Source organism: Saccopteryx bilineata, chromosome 7, assembly GCF_036850765.1.
Source record: "Saccopteryx bilineata isolate mSacBil1 chromosome 7, mSacBil1_pri_phased_curated, whole genome shotgun sequence".
NCBI lineage: Eukaryota > Metazoa > Chordata > Mammalia > Chiroptera > Emballonuridae > Saccopteryx > Saccopteryx bilineata.
Window position 1 is genome coordinate 35,312,750 of NC_089496.1, and position 19,904 is coordinate 35,332,653.

At 36.2% G+C, this 19,904-nt stretch overlaps 1 protein-coding gene across 1 annotated transcript in view; it reads right to left on the reverse strand.

The window, feature by feature from the left end:
- AGMO (alkylglycerol monooxygenase) overlaps positions 1-19,904 on the reverse strand; it is a 319,390-nt gene that overhangs the window by 262,006 nt on the left and 37,480 nt on the right. The window lies entirely within an intron of this gene.

Genomic DNA, 19,904 nt, shown 5'->3' on the forward strand with positions numbered 1-19,904 from the left:
CATCTTTTGATTCTTTTGTCCACCCTCCAACCTGCTCAGCCAGGAACCTTCAGCCAGGAAAGATTTATGGAGCTCCCACTAACAGGGTCAACCCTGTTTTATCACCAGAGGCCTTCTCCGTAAAAATAATAACATCCATCTACAGCTCTGTTGAGCCGGCTCTCTTGGCACCAACATTTTGTGTTTATCTTAACAACCAGTGCGCACTCAAAGCCCCCGGTTGCAATGAGCGCCGTCATCAATTCTACTGGGCACAGTAGCCCGGACTTCTGTGGTCTGTCAAGCCCGTGTCATCTAAGGTAACGAATAGGTCAGCGTGTCTGCACACTTCAAAAGGTTGATAGCATTTGCATTTTGAGATGAAAATAGCGTACTTTAAGGAGAAGAATTTATAACACCAAAAGGTAAACATATTTCAGCATATGAAATGAGAAGATTATTAAATGACCGAAAGCATAATGAAGACAAATTAAAATATTACAAATAACTAAATGGAGAAAGGTTAAATTATTTTTAAATGAGTTGTTTTTAGTACTTATGTTATTCCATGCACATGGCATTCTGGATTAAAGGATGTCTGATTAGAGACTTATCAGTAAGTTATGGCACTGTAATATTTGTTCTGCATTTAGGAGCCTTCCCTAAACTGTTTAAAATATTAGATTTATATAAAAATGGACCCTAAAGTTGTAAACATTACATCGTTTGAGATGGGAAATAAAAACTCATTCATTTTTAGCAATTTCATATTTAAGATAGCTTAAGAATCAACTGAAGTTTTCTCCTGAAATGTTCATAATTTATTTAAATCATTAATTTTATTTCTGGTAGTATAAATTTGTAAGATTTTATAAAATGTTTTGGGATTTCCTCTTGGAAAGGAATGTGCATAATATCCAAAGAAATGTTCAATATTTTATTGTAATTGCATAAAGTAGTTCTCTCAGAGAGATCATTCTTAACAATCTTAGTCCCCTGTGCTGTGATGAGAGAGGCTTTTCATAGGTTTTTGGCCAAAGAATTTTTTTTTTGTAGAGTTAATACTCCCACTCTTCTTCCCTCAGTGTCTTGGGAGTTTTAACATCCGCAACACAGACAGGAACTTGGTTTTCTGCCTCACGAAAAGAATGGATCTTTTTTCATATAATAATCTGCAGGGCAATTACCAATGAAAAAGTAATACTGTGCACCATAAACTGAGCAATCTGCAAGGAACATTTTAGTAATAGACAATTCTAAATGCAGAGAGCAGAAGGAATTTAAATCAAGTGAGGATGGAAAGCAATACAAGAAAATAAAAAATAATCTCACCATGTCATAGACAAAATAAATGGTGAGAAGACTAGAATACCTGTTGTCTGCTGCTTACCTTGAGCTCCTCAGAAACCTGTGTAGCTTTTTTTAAAATCTTATAATTAAAAAATTAAATTATATAAGATGTTTGAAAGCATTAAGTAATTAGCTAAATATTGATGAAACTAGTTATCAGTACTAGTTTAGCTCAAACATTTCAGTAAGAATGTGAGCAGACTATCAGAACTTTCTGTCAAGTAGACGTAGAACGGAGAGTCCTGACGGGTTAGCATGGATAAATCTAAGAATACTAGTTTGCTCACTATGGTTAGGGGGGTATACATTTATCTACTGTTTCATTCATTTCTCAGTCCGTTAGTCAATGCAAATGCATCAAACAACTACTCTAGGTCCAGGCCCTAGGTGATAAAAGATTATGGAGAAAATGTCCCTACCAACAGCACCTCATGGTCCAGTTGAGGAACAAACATGCGGGCATATAATAATTATTGGGTAAATGTAATGTGTTCAAAAATAGGAAAATGAATTGCATTGTGTGTTATGAGAAAAGTAATGCTGGAAGAGCCTGGAACCCACAGTGATCTTAACATCACTTGATGAACTGTGCTTTTTTAGCCTGCTCTCCATTAGTTATGACATTTTAAATAAGTAAATTCAACTCAAGTTTCTGCAATTAAACACTTAAATGTAGCATTTATTTTCACCATACGGCAATGTAAGCACCTTAGTATAATGTTCTGACTTTAACAATGTTAACTCTTTTAATTAATTTTATCATATTAGTGACCATAAATAAAGTACCATGTTCTACAGCTATAGTTTAACAGCACAGCCCAGGATGATATTCCAAAGACAAGACAAATTATTATATGATACAGTTTAAGGACATGGCATTCGTCAGTTCATGCAAAATTCATGTTTCTGTATTTGTGAGACCACAAAGTATAAAAAGGAAATCCAGAAGACAGGGATGAAGAAGACTCTCAAGTAATTTTTTTCAACTTGTTTGGGGAAGAAGAGAAATTGTCCTGGCTTTACACCAATTACTCTAGCTAGACCCAAGCTAGAAATATTCCTGCTCACAAAAATTAGGGGATATTTTAAGGTGACTATGATGGTATCAAATATTCCCAACTTTTTTGAGCAGTATATTTGAAGCACAGTTCTAGAATAAAAGATCTAGCCCCCTAAGACTTTGTATAATGGCAACCCACCAATGATAGCAGGATTCAAACGTCACACATGGAAAGTTTCCTGCACTTTAAAGTGTTTTCAAGGATGCCATCTTTTTTGATACTCATACTAGAATTATAAATGGAGCAAGATGTGTTTTTCATTTGGGGAAACTGAATCTCTGTGAAGTGAATAAAATGACTTGCTTAAAACAACAGCTAGAATCCGATTGTCAAAAATGTTAGTTCTTTTTCCACTCTACTCTATACCAAAGATGTATTGCTCCTTTCTGCAGATAAGACGAAGTCCTTCTGCTGGGCAACAAAGATGAATAAATGCAATTTATTGCAAGCTGTAACAGGTCCTTTGAAGTCCCACAAAAATAGTAGTAGCGGAAGCAGCAGAAACTATAACAACAACAATAATAGAAACTCATTAGCATTGGATATCTCCTGATTTTCCACAGGACTTCACAAGTTCCGTGGAGGCCAGAAACGGAATCTTCTAGAATTGTAGTTTCTAAACTGTGTCCTTAAGTAACCCGTGGCCCCTCAAGAGTTATACTTGACATCTTTCTGATGCTACACAAATTATTAGCTCCCGGTGTTCATAGTTCTGATGCTACATTGTACTCCAGTTTTCTCTATGACATCTTATCTTTGAGAGTGGGATTTTCATAAAACACAAGTACCATGAATAATCTCATGCAGGAGAGGAAATGAGAGTATTGGTATACAATCTGATTCCCAGATTTGAGAAACTGTGCGGTGCTCAGAAGATACACACATCCCATTAGGAGGTAATTGTGGTTGTTTAAGAATAAAATAGATGAGCCTGACCTGTGGTGGCATAGTGGATAAAGCGTCGACCTGGAAATGCTGAGGTTGCCGGTTCGAAACCCTGGGCTTGCCTGGTCAAGGCACATATGGGAGTTGATGCTTCCAGCTCCTCCCCCCTTCTCTCTCTCTGTCTCTCCTCTCTCTCTCTCTCTCTCTGTCTCTCCCTCTCCTCTGTAAAATGAATAAATAAATAAATAATCAGACTTCTATCTTTAAAAAAAAAGAATAAAATAGATGTTTTTCCATTTTTATGTCTTATTTTTTTTTAAATTGCTACTAAGTTGTTAGGACATAAATACATTTATTTTGTTTCGACCTAACTGTCTAATAAACAAAACTTGTTAGATATTTATTTTAGCCTGTGGATTAAAAAGTATGAAAAAGTAAATGAGACACTAAGAGCATCTTAAGCCAAGAAACTTTGGAAACTCCTGTTCTAGAATAAATATCTAAATTTCTCAGTAAATGGCTTTTTAATGTTCCTTTATTAAGAAAAAAGGAAATACCTTTGCAATGGAGAACACAGGAAGTCTTAACTTTATTAAATTATCTCCTATTTTCCACAAAGTAGAGAACATTGGATTTATAATCAACTTTTTAACAAAAAATGGAATATATTTGCATAATAAAAATTCCAATACTTCAGATGTACTAACATTGAGGAATACCTTTACCTTTTAGTTCCCCATACTTCCTAAATGGATCTGAACACAGAGATTTCTGAACTTTGTGTACTTTGTCATTTAATTATTTATATCTTGAAACACTCGCCATCACTTCCCCTTTTTTTGCTGTTACTATTATTACTTACTCTTATTATTACAAGACAATAACCTCAGGGATGGCAGAGACCTTTCCTGGTTCTTCATTATCTCCCAATACTAGTAAAGTGTTTGGGACTTGACTAGCAATAAATACATGTTGAATTAACAGATGAAGAAAGAACAAAAGGAAGGAAAAAGGAAGGAAGAAAGAAAGGAAAGGGGAGAGGGAAGGAGGGAAGGACTGTATCCACATTTCTACCTTTCTCCTGGTCCTTTATGGTCTTTCCTTTGGTTCTGCTCTGAGTTTGGTTGTTTGTTTGTTTGTTTGTTTGTTTTGGGCCAGCTTCTTTGCCTTTGTCTACAGCTTAAATGTAGTTTGCTATTTCTGACCTCGTCCGTTTCTTCTCTTATTATGGGCTATTTAGGATGTTTTGTAAGTGTTTGTTATTATAAACAATGCTGCAATAAACAATTTTCTAATTATTTCCCTAGGAGAGATCCCTAAGAGTAAAAAATTTGTTTCAAACTTCATGTATAAACAACTTGATCTAGAATAAGCCATTTCCAAATTGCTTTAATAAAGGTTTACATCAAAGCTTCATTTTTATTTTTACATAACTTCAAACTTACTTAAGGGTTGCACACCAGATACAAATCATTAACCAAATTCACCAGCTTTTACATTTTTGCCCATTTGTCTATTATTCTTTCCCTCTCTTTTCTCTCTCTCTTACACACACACACACACACAATTGACTATTTTCTAACCATTTCTTAGTAACTCGAGAGCCTCATGCCACTTTACCCCTAAATCCTTTTGTTTCCATTCCCTAAGGACCAGGGTAGTCACTTACATAAATCCGGCACAGCGATCACAATTAGAACATGGCTCTACAGATATTCATTTGCAATGTATGTTTCTTATTTCCTCCTCAACACTGAATTAAAGCTCTTGTCTTGAGCTCCATGAGTGAGTCCCACAGCACCATATACCTTCAGGATCTGGCATGGTATATTACACAGAGTGAAGAATGAGTATATAAAATATCCCTTAAGAACTGCAGGACAAAGAGAAAGGGGCGTTCAGGAGGCGCCCCTCTACCCAGTTCTGATCTGAAAGCAGGCTTATCAAGATTAAACCATAAAGGGTTCCAGAGATTTGAGCACAGCCTTTCACAAGCTCGAGCATATGCTGAAACTGAATGTGGTACCAGATCGTGTGCATTACGGTTGATTATATCCATGCTATAATTAAAGTAAATGACTTAATTTTAAAATTAATGCATTCTAAATATGTTTAATGACTGAAATTAAAATGTGCAATTATAGTATAAATACTCGACATTATGTTGTAGTGTGTTTATACTCATTACCGTGTGTCAGCTGAAACAGCTGTGGTGAACACTTAAATAAGGGTCCAAGGAAGCTTCTAGCAAGGTGCTTCTGGACCACATATTCTGTGGGAGAAGCCTGCTCATTGTGGCTGAAGGTTTGAGCAGAGAAAAAGTTGCCTTTATCCTCAGCAGTCTTGAAAATTCTATAATAAGTATATAGCTCATAGAAAATGCCCAATGCATGAGTATCCTATTATTATGAAAAAGATCATGAGAGATCTATTTTAAAGAAGCATTAAAATACAGCTACAAGCTACTTGTTCTACATAGAGTCCTAAAGAAATTGTAATGCTGATGTGTAGTCACTTTTGCATCTATTAACCAATATTTACAAATGAGATAAACAGGCAGCTGTAACTAATTATAAATAAACTCTAATTAAAGTTGCCTTGCATTAGAAATTTTACTATACCTGCATAACCTGGAGCAGGTTTTGTTTGTTTGCTTTTGCAAATAAAACTGCAAATACTACTCTCATAAGCGAAAGTACAATCCCCTAGAATTGACACCTTTGCTAGTACACACTTGCCTAACAGCATCCCGTCCTGTGCTTCAGATTTTTCTGATTTTATCACCTTAAATTCTAGGACTCACAGGGCCCTCATTGCTTTCCTAAGGTTCTAAAAGTCTCCCTCCTCTTCTTAAATTAGTTTGGACTTGGCAGTGCCCAAGAGGATTTGGCATCCTTCCAAACACTGCCCCTTCCCCTTAATGTTTATGCTCCAATGTATTTCAGAAATAATTCAGTCCATATGTTTGTGATTCATTCACCCTTATGTCATCAGGATATTGTTTGCTTAGAATTACTTGATGCTCAAATAGTCTTACCAAACTAGTTCATAGACCATTTCTCTTTAAAATACAAGGAGGGATTTTGTAAGCCTTACACAGTAACTGAGGAGAACAGTGATTTGAATTTTAAATTTCTATAGTTCATAGTTTCCTATACCTCCATTTTAAGCATATCTACCACCATAGTCTGCTTGAGCTGCTAAAACAAAACACCATAGACTGGGTGGCTTCAACAACACATTGATTTCTTACAGTTCTGAAGTTGGAAAGTCAAAGATTAGGTTGCTGGTTGATTTAGTTCTTGGTGAAGGACCTCTTCCTGGTTTGTACACAACTGCCGATCCCTGTGTGCTCGTGTGTCCTTTTGGGTGTGCACAGGGAGAGAGGGTTCTCTCTCACTTTCTCTTCTTATCGGCTCTAATCTTCGGATAAGGTTCTTATGCTCATGAACTAATGTGCTCCCTGTACATTATTATGGGGCTCCACCTTCTAAAACTATCATGTTAGGGATTAGAGCAGGGGTAGTCAACCTTTTTATACCTACCACCCACTTTTGTATCTCTGTTAGTAGTAAAATTTTCTAACCGCCCACCGGTTCCACAGCAATGGTGATTTATAAAGTAGGGAAGTAACTTTACTTTATAAAATTTATAAAGCAGAATTACAGCAAGTTAAAGTATATAATAATAATTACTTACCAAGTACTTTATGTCAGATTTTCACTAAGTTTGGCTGAATAAATTTTTATAAAACAACTTACTATAGTTAAATCTATTTTTTTATTTATACCTTGGTTGCTCTGCTACCGCCCACCATGAAAGCTGGAACGCCCACTAGTGGGCGGTAGGGACCAGGTTGACTAACACTGAATTAGAGCATAAACATGCAAATTTGGGGAGAATACCAACATTCAATCCATAGTATTTACAAAACACTAAAAACACATTCTTACTGGACACTGTCAGACTGAGAAGCACTGCAAATATCATCACATCTATCCTGAAGATGAGTGGAAGGTCTTCAAACTGCATGTGACCACACCACTGTATTGTGAGGGTAATAACACAGGCAGTGAGAAACGCATGTGACAAAGCAGGTGTGAGATGTGCCTGATGAGCCTCCAGCCAGTTTTGCCACTAAATATGTGACTGGCTTTGAACATCAGCCTTGTAGAGCCTGTTGAGAGTCAATCAAAATTATATACTACAACAAAATGACAAATTACTACATTTCTGATAGGGATCCTCTTTAGAAAGAATGCTTAGTATCTATTATAAAAGGTTTAGGTTTCCTAAAATCAAAGCTTCTCTCCTGTAATATAAGCCACGGTGTGTTCAGATGTCACTTGATTGTCCCTTCCTATTGGCTTGTAGGAATCAAGGTTGGAGGAACCGGTACAAATGCTAATCTTCCTGCCTACTGCAATTGCTGTAAGAAGGATGGATAGGTAGATATTATGATAAGGCAAATATAATAAAAAGTCAAGTGCAGGGTGGTGGTTGACAATGATGAATGAGGATGTTCACTGGCAGTTCTGTAAATTTTGCTAGTTAACTGGAAATAGGCATAATAAAATACTAAGTATGTATTTTAAAAATCTCACTTCAAAGTGAGTAGTCACTCAGGCTATTCTGAGCATGTTCTCAGTTACCCCAAAACCTCAGTGGCCTTAGCCTTGAACACATGTATCTACTCTCACACGTATCACACACATCTGCACTCTACTCCACTCTTGCCCAGCTCTTTGGTAGCTGTCACTGGACCTGATGGGCAGCATACCAGGTGTGTCCCTGAGTGAAGATCAACAAACTCCCACCTATTTGTGCAAATAGCCAGCTTGTTGAGCCCTGGGGTATTTATAAAAGTCATTTTAACACATTTAATCTGCATAACAACCCTATTACTTCTATTTTATAAACGAGGGAAGGTGGGTCAGAGAAGTGAAATATCTTGCTCAGGGTTCTATGAAGCAGCTGGGATTGGAACCCTGACCTGTCAGACTCTGAAGCCTTGGGCTGCACCCACTGGTTTGAATTGTCTCCCAAGCCTTGCTGCTTCTTTGAACCTTTGTTTCTATACTAAAACCATTTTACATAGATGTGTTTTCATTATCAAATAAAAAATATAGATTAGAAAGGTTTTATAGCAGTAGAGCGCACATACTGAGGCATGTTCATTCTAAAACTCAACTTTGAGCACAGTATTTGATTTCTCTTACCATGTTTTGATGATAGACAGAAAATAAGAAGAGATAGGACAGATAGAAACAAAGAGAAGCCAGAAGAACTGCAATAAAACACCATTGCCACACGGATAGTATCGTTGCCTGGGATTCACCTGACTTGTGAATCCCAATATACTGTTTCCACCCACAGGACAATTGCAATACAACAGGTAAGCAAGAAGATTTCAGTTCCTTAACTCAATGGTTTAACAAACTGAAAGTCTATAAAAATCAACACTCAAAAAAGAATTTTTAAAGAGATCCTCAGATTTGGGTTCCATCTCTAGATGATTATAGAGTGGGTTGTTGTTGGTATTGTAAGAATGAGACGGCACTCCATCACCAGATGTGCAGGCTTTATTAGAGGAGAAAGGCCTGCTGGGGCACCCCTCCAGGAGAAGTGCACCGGGTTACAGACTAGGGGTGACTTATACAGAGCCTGAGAGGATACTGAGGCAAAAGTCCTAGTACGTTCAGAACGCTCCTCCTTGGGGGGCTTCAAGCATGTGGGTGTTGAATCAAAAGTCCCGGTATGTCCGGAGCCCCTCCTTGGGGCGGCTTGGCAGCTTTTTGGAATTCCTCTGTCTCAGGGGCAATAGTCCAGTAAGGGTGAGGTCTGACAGATAAGTGGAATATCAAGAGGGTAGTTTGGAATACATATATCTATCAGGTATGACTGGAGCAATTGAGTTTTTTAGAAACCCTAAGACATTCTGATAAATGGCATATTTAGAGACCCATGCCTAATCAAACAGAATATCCTTATAATAATTTTTTTTTTCGGACACCACACATACTTGGTGGGAGAAATGCTTGGTGGAGAGAAGGCTCTTCCAGTTACACTGTGTTGCTATGTGGGCTCTCCCTCCCACACACACACTTAGTCTCTCTGGAAAGTCAGCTCATTTGCCTCAGTGAATTAGATCACACTGATTAAAAATAGAATGTCAAAAGCTTATGAGGCCATTAGTTTGGCCATCTAAGTGTTAATTGTATCTACAATTACAAAGGAACAATACAAAACAAAATATAAGCTGTCCAAAATGCCAATTTTTAAAAAGAATTAGGTAAGATGACTTATTACTCAAAAAAAAAAATAAGTTAATATAACCTTTTGAAAAAGTAATTCCCCCTCCCAGTGGAAAAATGTGATGGTGCTAATTTACTTTGGTTTTTAACAAAAGAGTGTAGCTAATGGGACTATTTAATGGTTTTGAGTGTAACTCTATAATTTTTGCATCAGAAAACCAATGAATGCCTTTTTTGAGAGGCATTATTATGCTTATTTATATTGTTTAAGTCACTTGTATACATAGAGGAAGCAAAGAATGACTTTTCCATGCTTATGTTTCTGCAGTTTGTTACAGATGAAAAATAGTTTAATTTTGTGTGCTTAGAATAAAAGAGGTTAGAAGGTTACAAATCATGTTTGTATAAGGTATTACAGCATCTCTCTAGTGATGGAAAATTAAACTTACTGATGCATTGACCAAATCAAAACAATGTGCTTATTTTTCTCTCTAGAAAATCTCCAGCCCAAATAGCAATTTGGCTTCTTATTCCTTCACTTAAAAAATACATTTTGATTTACCGCAAGTGTCTAATTTAATCAGAGGTACAAACATATAAATGGTATCTGGTTCTTGTTTCATTGTGTTTTCAGAATATAAATGTGAAACAGTGAGAAATGTACTTTCTGAAGACATCTATTGTATATTTCCCCAGAAGTGTTTATAAATTTCTAACTTTTGCAGCCGTGTCTAAAATGCAAGAATATTTTGATATGTAAATATGAAAAAAAAATCTCTGAAATATAAAAGTCACATCATTTGCAAAGAAGTTGGAAAGTTGCATGAGTCATGAGTATTTAAAGCAGAAAATATGAGGGTATATTAAACCATAATATTCTTATGCTTAAAAATGAATAATGCTAACGTTCATGGTTTTTAGATCTTATTGAAGAGGATTCTTACTAATGAACCATTTAAGTAGTGACAAATAAAAAGCTGCAATGCAACAATCTGGATCGTTCTTTTCTGGTGGTGAGTTGGAGAACAACGGGGATGAGACTGTCATTCCATTGTGCTCATCTATATGAGCTTACCCTGGGTTCTCCCTTTATGTGTCCCTTCTACATTACAAAAAACTGAACACAGCTTTGAAGCCTACACCAACATCAGAAAGGGTTTATTGAGGGGCACATGTGCATAAAAATATAATAATAATGATCACTGATTCTATCAACCAGAGATGCTCCAAATAGGTTACCATACTATTAAAATAACTCCGAGATACTATTTTAACCTATCAGATTAGCCAGGATTTAGATATTTCACAATACACTGTTCTTGGAGAGGCTATGAAAAAAAAAAGTGGTGCTTTTATACAAGGCTGATGTGTATACAAAATGGATCAACGCCACTGAAAGGGAATTTTGCAATAACTATCAAAAATACATATTTATTTTCCCTTTGCAGTATCCTTTCAAAAATTCTCTTAGATATACACTGCCAAAAAATAATAAAGAATATATAGACAGGGCTATTTACTGCTGCCAAAGATTGAGACAATCCAAATGTCCAACAATAGTGAGCTGCCTGCATAAACATACATCCCACAATGTATTGTGCAACTGTAATCGAACAAAGCCGATCCCCATAAGCTTCTTCAAAATGATCTCCAAGATACATTACCAAGTGAAAGAAGCCACGTACAAAATTCTTCTTACCATATGCAATTTTTGTGAAGAGAATACGATTTTACGTACACACACACAAACACATACAACACACACATTCACATTTGGCACTTTCTTTCCAATAAAAACAACTGAATTTTGAAATAAGAATTAGTAAAATGTTTATGTAGATGGGAAGGCTAGAAGTAGGTGTATGTACAGGTAGGTTATATGAAAGCAAATTCTGAATATACTTCGTCTTACAGTTTTGACTTTGGATGCAAATGTTTCATCTAGTTAAGAAACTAAATTTAAAATATGAAAAGCAAAGCTTAGAAAATGAAAATAATTAACAAGTAGGCTTATCTCAATACCCTTTATTGAAATATTAAAGAAGTCTTATTTCTGGTGACTTTGAACAAAAAAATTTGAGTGGTTCTCCTTGGTGGAATATATCCAAAAGACAAAGCTGGTTTCAAGAAGTTTTCCCTGATAGGGTAATTATGATTAATTCTATACTTACTTAGTAATGCAATTTCATTTTGCATTTAAAATAAATTGTATCGAAACTACTCAGCAAGAAAAAAATGGAAAAGACAATTGAGAGGCAGTAAGGTGTTTCAAGTCTTGAAGTTCACAAATCTAAGCTCAAGTCTCTGCTTTTGGATGACTGATTAATCCATTTATCCTTTCTGGGCATGCATTTTCTCATCTGCCAAATGAGGGTTTTAAATCAAATGATCTCTTCAGTCTCTTAAAATCGACATTCTGTAATTAGATGACCCAAGTTTATTTTTTTTCACCTCTCTCAAATTCCGTGATCTTTCGCACTGTTTCAGATGAGAGGGGACCAACTGTATCCAGGGGGACCCTCGTCCTTCATTTCTAAACATTTTTTCCCTGCCTCTCCCTTCCCCCCATCACTCACATACATTCTGGCTGCATGGGTGAGTGCCAGAGGCAAGGCACTGGGAAGCAATTTATAATCATATATACTGCTGCTGTCACCTCGCAGAGAGAGACAATTTATAATAAACAATGGACCTCTTAAAATTATCAAAGCCGTGGTCCTCAGCTCACAGGGTCGGTTCTCCAGAGAGTCCCTGATGGTTTCAAGGGTCTGGCTAACATTTGCATCCCGTGCTGCCTCCTCATAAAGTTCCTTCTCATCTCTTGTCCTGGATTCTGTAAGGGCCACCCTAAGAAATGCCAGGGAAAATTATTCCAAGGAATAAACGACAGACTGCAGAAAGGATGGCTGCAGTTTGGCACCTCAGATGAAAAACAATACTTTAGGTAAGGAGGTATTAGGTAGAAACACAAATGTGGAAAGCAAATCAGGCAAGTACATTCAGAGAAATTGGAAAATTCTTTTCTCTTTTTATTTAGTCACTATGAAACACGACAGAAAAAAATGACACTGAATTCAATGCGTGTCTGTTCAAACTGAGACTCCATCATGTGTTTTAGTCCTGACTCTGTGCTGGTAACAATGGTTTAAAATTAGGGACATAAGCCCTGTGGCCAGTGGCTCAGTGGATAGAACATTGGTTTAGCATATGGACGTCCTGGGTTTGATTCCTGGTCAGACCACACAGAAAAAGCAACCATCTATTTCTACCCCCACTGTCTCCCCCTTCTCTTTTTCTTCCCCTCCCACAGCCAGTGGCTTAATTGGTTCTAGCATGTCCCTGGGTATTAAGAATAGCTCAGTTGGGCCCTGGCTGGTTGGCTCAGTGGTAGAGTGTCAGTCTGGCATGCAGGAGTCCCGGGTTCAATTCCTGGCCAGGGCACACAGGAGAAGCGCCCATCTGCTTCTCCACCCCTCCCCCTCTCCTTCCTCTCTGTCTCTCTCTTCCCCTCATGCAGCCAGGGCTCCATTGGAGCAAGGTTGGCCCCGGGCGCTGAGAATGGCTCTATGGCCTCTGCCTCAGGTGCTGGAATGGCTCTGGTTGCAGCAGAGCAATGCCCCAGATGGGCATAGCATCACCCCTGGTGGGCATGCCGGGTGGATCTTGGTCGGGTGCATGCAGGACTCAGTCTGACTGCCTCCCCGTTTCCAACTTCAGAAAAATAAAAAAATAATAAATAAATAAATAAATAAATAAATAAATAAATAAAAGAATAGCTCAGTTGGTCTGAGCACATTAGCCTCAGGTGCTAAAAATAGCTCAGTACTCAAGCATCAGCTCTAGATGGGGTGGCCAGGTGGATCCTGGTTAGGGTGCATGCAGGAGTCTGCCTCACTATCTCCTTTCTTCTCACCTAATAATAAATAAATAAATATAAAAAAATAAATTTAGGGACATAACACGAGAGCAATAATAACATCCTTCACAAACCTTCCTTTACCTGTCTACACCAGTGCCTAGGCCCAACATAATTGGTGTTGTTTCGAGAACTGTGGCACTGATTCAGAGAAACACAACAAATAACAGCCAAATTGACCCACTACTTTAAGTCATTCATTTATTCTCTCAATTTATTTATTCATTCAGATTCTTAAATCCAATTGGAAGCTATATGTTAATCTGGAATAGAGACCCTCATGAAATAAATTGCTGTTCCTAAGAATCCACTGGGTTATTTACTCTCACAACTATTTTGATGGGGAGGATTTATCATCATGATTTTACAGAAGGCGGAAATAAGATAAAAGAAGTTAAGTCCATTATCTTTGAGCATATAACTATTAAGTGACACAGCATGGAGTTGAAGCCAGATTTGATTATTCTACCTAGGATTTATTTGTTTCATAATTACATTTTTCAGAGCATGACCAAATATTGCATTTGAATACCATTGAAATGGACTTAAAATGACAATAATAACATTTGTGATTTGTACAACGTGAACCACAGCATGCAATGAATTTAAACACTGATTACTAGTCTAACTGACAATATCCTAAAATTTTTCTGAAATGAGTAAGAGGAACTGAATGACATTTTTTGCCCCCATTTAAAAAAAATTAATAAAAACTACATTATATTTTTTGGGTAGTAAGTAAAATAAGCATGCTTTTATTTTTCACATTACATACAAAACTGGTTCTGTATGTATAGTTTCAAAAAGCACGTCTTCCTTTAATCCTCCCCAAAGCAATCATAGAAGTGATTTTACTCTATTTATGTAAAAGTCCTTTAGTCCTTCTAATAAAAATTTAGGCATCTATCTGAGTACCAGCAGAGGGAGTGGGAATAAAAGAATATGGTTTGGGGATAAAATATAAGAAGATATTTTAAAAAGAAATAGTTAATTTTTGACCCAGCTTATCAACTGCAAAAATCATGCTTTTAAGACATCAATTCTATAGTCTAAACTTCCCATCTTCTCTTTTCATCAGTTTTCCCATCTTCAGTTGAATGCATCAACATTTATAACTAGAAAGTTTATGAAGACAAATGTGACGAGAAAAGAATTAATACCGCTAGTTTCCAATGAACATTTGATATGTACCAACCCTGGACTTCCCTGATGGCTTCTGCAGAGCCACGTGTTAAGAAGGAAGGCTTTAATCTGTAAAGATGAATTTCAACCTCAAAACCCCCACTGGTTTTAATGGGAGTGACACAGCTAACATGTCACAACAGACTTTGGAAGGGTACCCCAGAGTGTCCAATTATTTTAAGTGCTTTTCCTATTCACTGTCGCTCAACTGATCACAGTGGATTTATTTGGCAATAACATTCCTCTGACATGAACTTCCGGAGGAATTGCTCCATAATTCAACCCCAGTTAATGTCGCCTTAAAAATTTAGTGTTTCCGTAAGTTTTAAATAGATAACAGTACTTTCTAACAACTAATTTCTTGAATAAAAATATATCACTTAGACAGGGTAAAAAACAAAAAAATGGCCAGAAAGAATTTTTTCCTTTTCTAGTTAAAAAAAAAAAAAAAGTGAAGAGAAAACATCCTGTCACAGGTCCCAGAAAAAAATCCCCAACCAGGAACTGGAGATGTAATCATTTTTAAATATTGCCTCAACAAAGACAAAATACTCAGTTCAATATTTATCCTTATAAAAAGATGACTGAGTGTTTCATATTATTAGTAATTACTAATCATTCTTCTCTCAAGTGTTGTTTTCTAGGATTATTATATATTTCAAGTCCTCAATATTATAATGTCAATTTTAATTTCATGATTATTATACATGGCATTAATACAGTTTCCCAAGTATGATCTCCAGAGGGCACAGACCTGTAGTTCTAGGTTTATGCTTCATATCAAACCCCCTGTGGCTCCATTGCTACATTTTTTATGTAATAATGAATACATCAATGAATGGAAACCTTTCATTATACTAAAATAAGAGAGAGAGAAAGAAAGAGAAAGAGAAAGAGAGAGAGAGAGAGACAGAGAGGAGTCTACTTAAAGTACAGGAAAGACTGTTTTCTTTTTGTTCTCCTCAAGGTCACCGATATTTATGAGCGGTATAGATGACAGACCATACAATCAAGCAAGAGTGAGACACAGACCTGCTATTCATATAAGATAATATAAAGCTAACATGTGTCTGTCTGGATGAAATGCAGTCAATAATTTAGCAGAATTTATAGATATCTGTGTTTACTCAAGACTTCAACTAAAATTACTCTCTGCTACTTCAACCAATATCATTATTCCGATATCATTCATATGAACACAAGGACTATGTCACTCTTCTTTCCAATTGTTTGTGTCTGTGTGTGTGTGTATTACTATAATAGATCAAAACAGGCAGCAGCCATCTGATTATGCTATAAAGCAGCAAGAGACCTTGATATTTTGTTACTGGGAACAAGGAGGAGTTAACGTGAACATAATACATATAACTACTTCTGTAAAAATTAACTCACGTCAAATCCCTATACAGTTATAACTTCAAAATATTTGGGATAATTCCCAGCTCTTCATGATTTTCGGAAATATTTTTCTTGCTTAAATTATTAATAACAGAGCAAGTCTAGGAAGTCCAAATAGAGTCTTTATTTCTGTTTTCAAAGAAGAAAAGTAAAACAAAAATGACTATCAGATGAGCAGTCTGATGACTTTTTAAAACTTAATAGCTTCAGCATGATATAAAATTCAGTATTTTCAAATGAAGTGTCCACCTACATACTTGGCAAGTAGCCCAAGTCTAGACTACCACAATGACAAATTTAAAAAAGGGCTGGAAAAATACACAATTTTAATCGTATAAAGATCAAAACTACCTAGAAGGAATATTTATTTTCATTTGAACTGCGATTTGTCTCACTTTTATTAAATTCAAAAGTAAAGTCATATTAACCAACTTTACTTAGAAAGACACTTTGAGGTCAGTGACGTAAATTTACCTCAAAACTTCCAAGGATGAACTGAGTGAAGTTTAATAATGGAGCACTTATGTGCCAGGAACTGCATGTAAATGATATGAAGAAAGATAATTACTATTACTTTCTTTTTATAAATGAGGAAACTGAGGCATAAAGAGGTTAAGAAACTTGACCAAGTTGCACAAAGTCTAAGTGTAGTCTTAGATCAGCGGGTATTCAAATGCCAGGTGTCAGAGTCCGGAGTCTGTGCTTATAACTAGGGCTGGACTGCCTCTCTATGACAGTGTGTTTATGACACTACCGTCCTCAGTGCTCACCTATCTGTATTCCAGTCATCTATGTCACTCTGATAGATAACTGCAGATAATGTTATGTGGTATCTTCCTTCCTGTTATTGTTCTGAACCTTAGTTTGCTATTTACTCCCATGTCTTTGTTGGTAGGACAAAAAAAAAAAAAATTAGAAAAAAGTAAATGAAAGCAAATTCTTCAAAGAATATAAATAATATTGAACTTAATATTGTACCTGAAATAGTCTCCTCCCTGTCCCTGTTAAGTGGAATAACACTAGATACAGAAACTGCTAGAGAGCATAAGACATAGGAAATTCAGGTAAAAGCGGAAGAAAAAAAGTCAAATCTCAGAAAGTATGAGGAAATATAGATATTATAAATTACATATAACATAATAGATATGACATTAATATTTCATAAAAACAACAAAAGAGAAAACTCTCGTGCTGTGAAGAGTGCTATCATAGCACATGATTTCCCTAAAGTTAAGAAAAACTAATTTCCCATAAAAGTAGTAAAAGGATCATGTTCTCATATATTAGAGATTTGACCAGGTCACTTAAAAAAGGAAAGGAAATCAATTTTCTGTCAGATTTATTAAAACAATGCTTTTAAAAAAAAGAAATAAAAAAAAAAGGAATAACATATTTCAGATACTCAAGCAAAGAAAATGTGAGCCAAGGATTTTATATGTAGCTAAACTGACTTCCAAGAATAGAAGCCAAGGACAAACTGTTATCAGCATACAGAAAGTTAAGAAATAGGGTTCCCAGAGGAATGTACTGAAGAACACACTTCAGAAAATCATAATGATTGGAGAGACATTGATGAAAGGGCTGGCCAAGTGAATATCAGTGCTAAATCCACAAAGAGAGAAAAATACAGCAGTATGCCCTGCCTGACAGTGGAATACAGAACCATTTACAAAGTGATCTTGCCCTCAAGTAAAACCTGAATCTTACCTAGCTCCAGATCCTACCAACAATTCATAGAACGTACTGAGGCCAGCAGAATATGTTAAGCCAGGGGTCCCCAAACTACGGCCTGCGGGCCACATGCGGCCCTCTGAGGCCATTTATCTGGCCCCTGCCGCACTTCCGGAAGGGGCACCTCTTTCATTGGTGGTCAGTGAGAGGAGCACATTGACCAGCTCATTAGCCAAAAGGAGGTCCATTGTTCCCATTGAAATACTGGTCAGTTTGTTGATTTAAATTTACTTGTTCTTTATTTTAAATATTGTATTTGTTCCTTTTTTTTTTTTTTTACTTTAAAATAAGATATGTGCAGTATACATAGGGATTTGTTCATAGTTTTTTTTATAGTCCGGCCCTCCAACAGTCTGAGGGACAGTGAACTGCCCCCCCTGTAAAAAGTTTGGGGACCCCTGTGTTAAGCCATGCACAGAGCAGCAGTCAGCAAAACCCAGATAGGTGTGGTAAGGAGAAGCATGAATCTTTCAACAAATAAATAGCAGGAGGAAAGAGAAGAAGATAGAAGTGGTACTTATGGGTAAAAGAGTTTAACATTTTAATAAAGCAACTGTAAGTACTGTAAGTACATTTTAATAAAGCAATTGCAGTGTAAGTACTTTATTGCATCTTTATTAAAAACTAAACTGCAATAATGTTATGACATTTATGAGATGAGAAATTTAAACATTATGGTAAATGGATAGCCCATGGTATTGAGACTGGTCAGGTAAATATATAGAAAAGAGGAAAAAGGCTTATTCTTTAGATATGGTACTAAATTATTGACAGAATGAAAGCACGGATATATGTCTGAGTCTTGCTTCACACACATTTTGTGGGTATGGATATGGGCATAAAAAGGGTAGGGACAGTCATGGTTGTGGTGTCTTTTGGGGTAAATGATGGGCCCTTACTGCCTGTTTTTGTCTTTGTTAACAATTCACCAAAACAGAAATTAAAATGGAAATGAAATAAAAAAAATTTTTCCAACAAAAGTTACAATTCATTACCTACAGATCTGTGTTAAAAGTAGCACAAAAGAAGTAAATCATCCCAGATGAACACACAATAATTCAGGAAGGAAAGAAGTTCCCTGGTAAGGCAAATAAGTGTGTAAGTTTAAATGCATACTGTTTAAGGTCATAATTATTGTCATGTGAGATTGAATCACATATAGAGTCAAATATCTGACAAAAATTGAACAAAGAATTAATGGAAGTATTCTGTGATCCCTGCTTTGTCTAGAAGGTAATGAAAGCACTCATTTGTATTCAGCTGATGAGTCAAGGATGCAAGTTACCATCTGTAGAGCGACCTCTTTGCTTTGGAAGATTAGAGACAATTGTGATTGATTGATTTGTTTGTATTTATAAACAGTGAAACTATTGGAACGCATTCCTTTGGGACAGCTGCTCCTTGGCGCTAAACACCCTTTTTTGTCTTGCTAGCATGCTCCATTAGGAGTGGGTAATAAACACACATAGGGAACTAAAAGTGGCTGAAGAGATAAAGAATACCGTAACAAGATTGAAATCAACCTTGTCCACAGGGAACATATCGAAGTGCCAAGAAAAGCCCACTGGGAATGCCAAGCCTGTGCACATCCAAACCAAGAGAATTCTTTTCACCTCTAACCTCTCACCTATACAAGGCTTAACTTAGTATGGGAATTTTTGTTTAAAACGAACAATTTTTTGGACATATTTCTATTTCTTTGGGTCATGTTAATAGTAATGCATGAAAATTTAACATACAAATGTAGCTCAATACCCTCCCTTCAGGCAAATAAAAGTAGATCTAGGAGAAACTTTCAAGATAATTTAGCTTCTCTCATTAACATGGATGAGTAACAAAAAGACACTAATGCTAAAAATTGGTACATCAACCTTACTTATGTGGGAGCTTTAAAATCTCTGCATGTAACCACTACTTATAATTGAATAGACCTTACTGGTATAACAGAAATGACTGCATTGGAGCTTATGACAATCTAATAAGATAAAAGGGGGCAGTGCTATTATTTCTAATTTTTTTGATAAGAAAAGGGAAGCTATGAAAGAATAACTTATGAGCAAATAGTACTGATCAAGAAAAGGATGGGAAGGTACAATTTAAATAAACTGAATAGAACTTATTTTGTTGCAGTACACATCCTTCATCCAA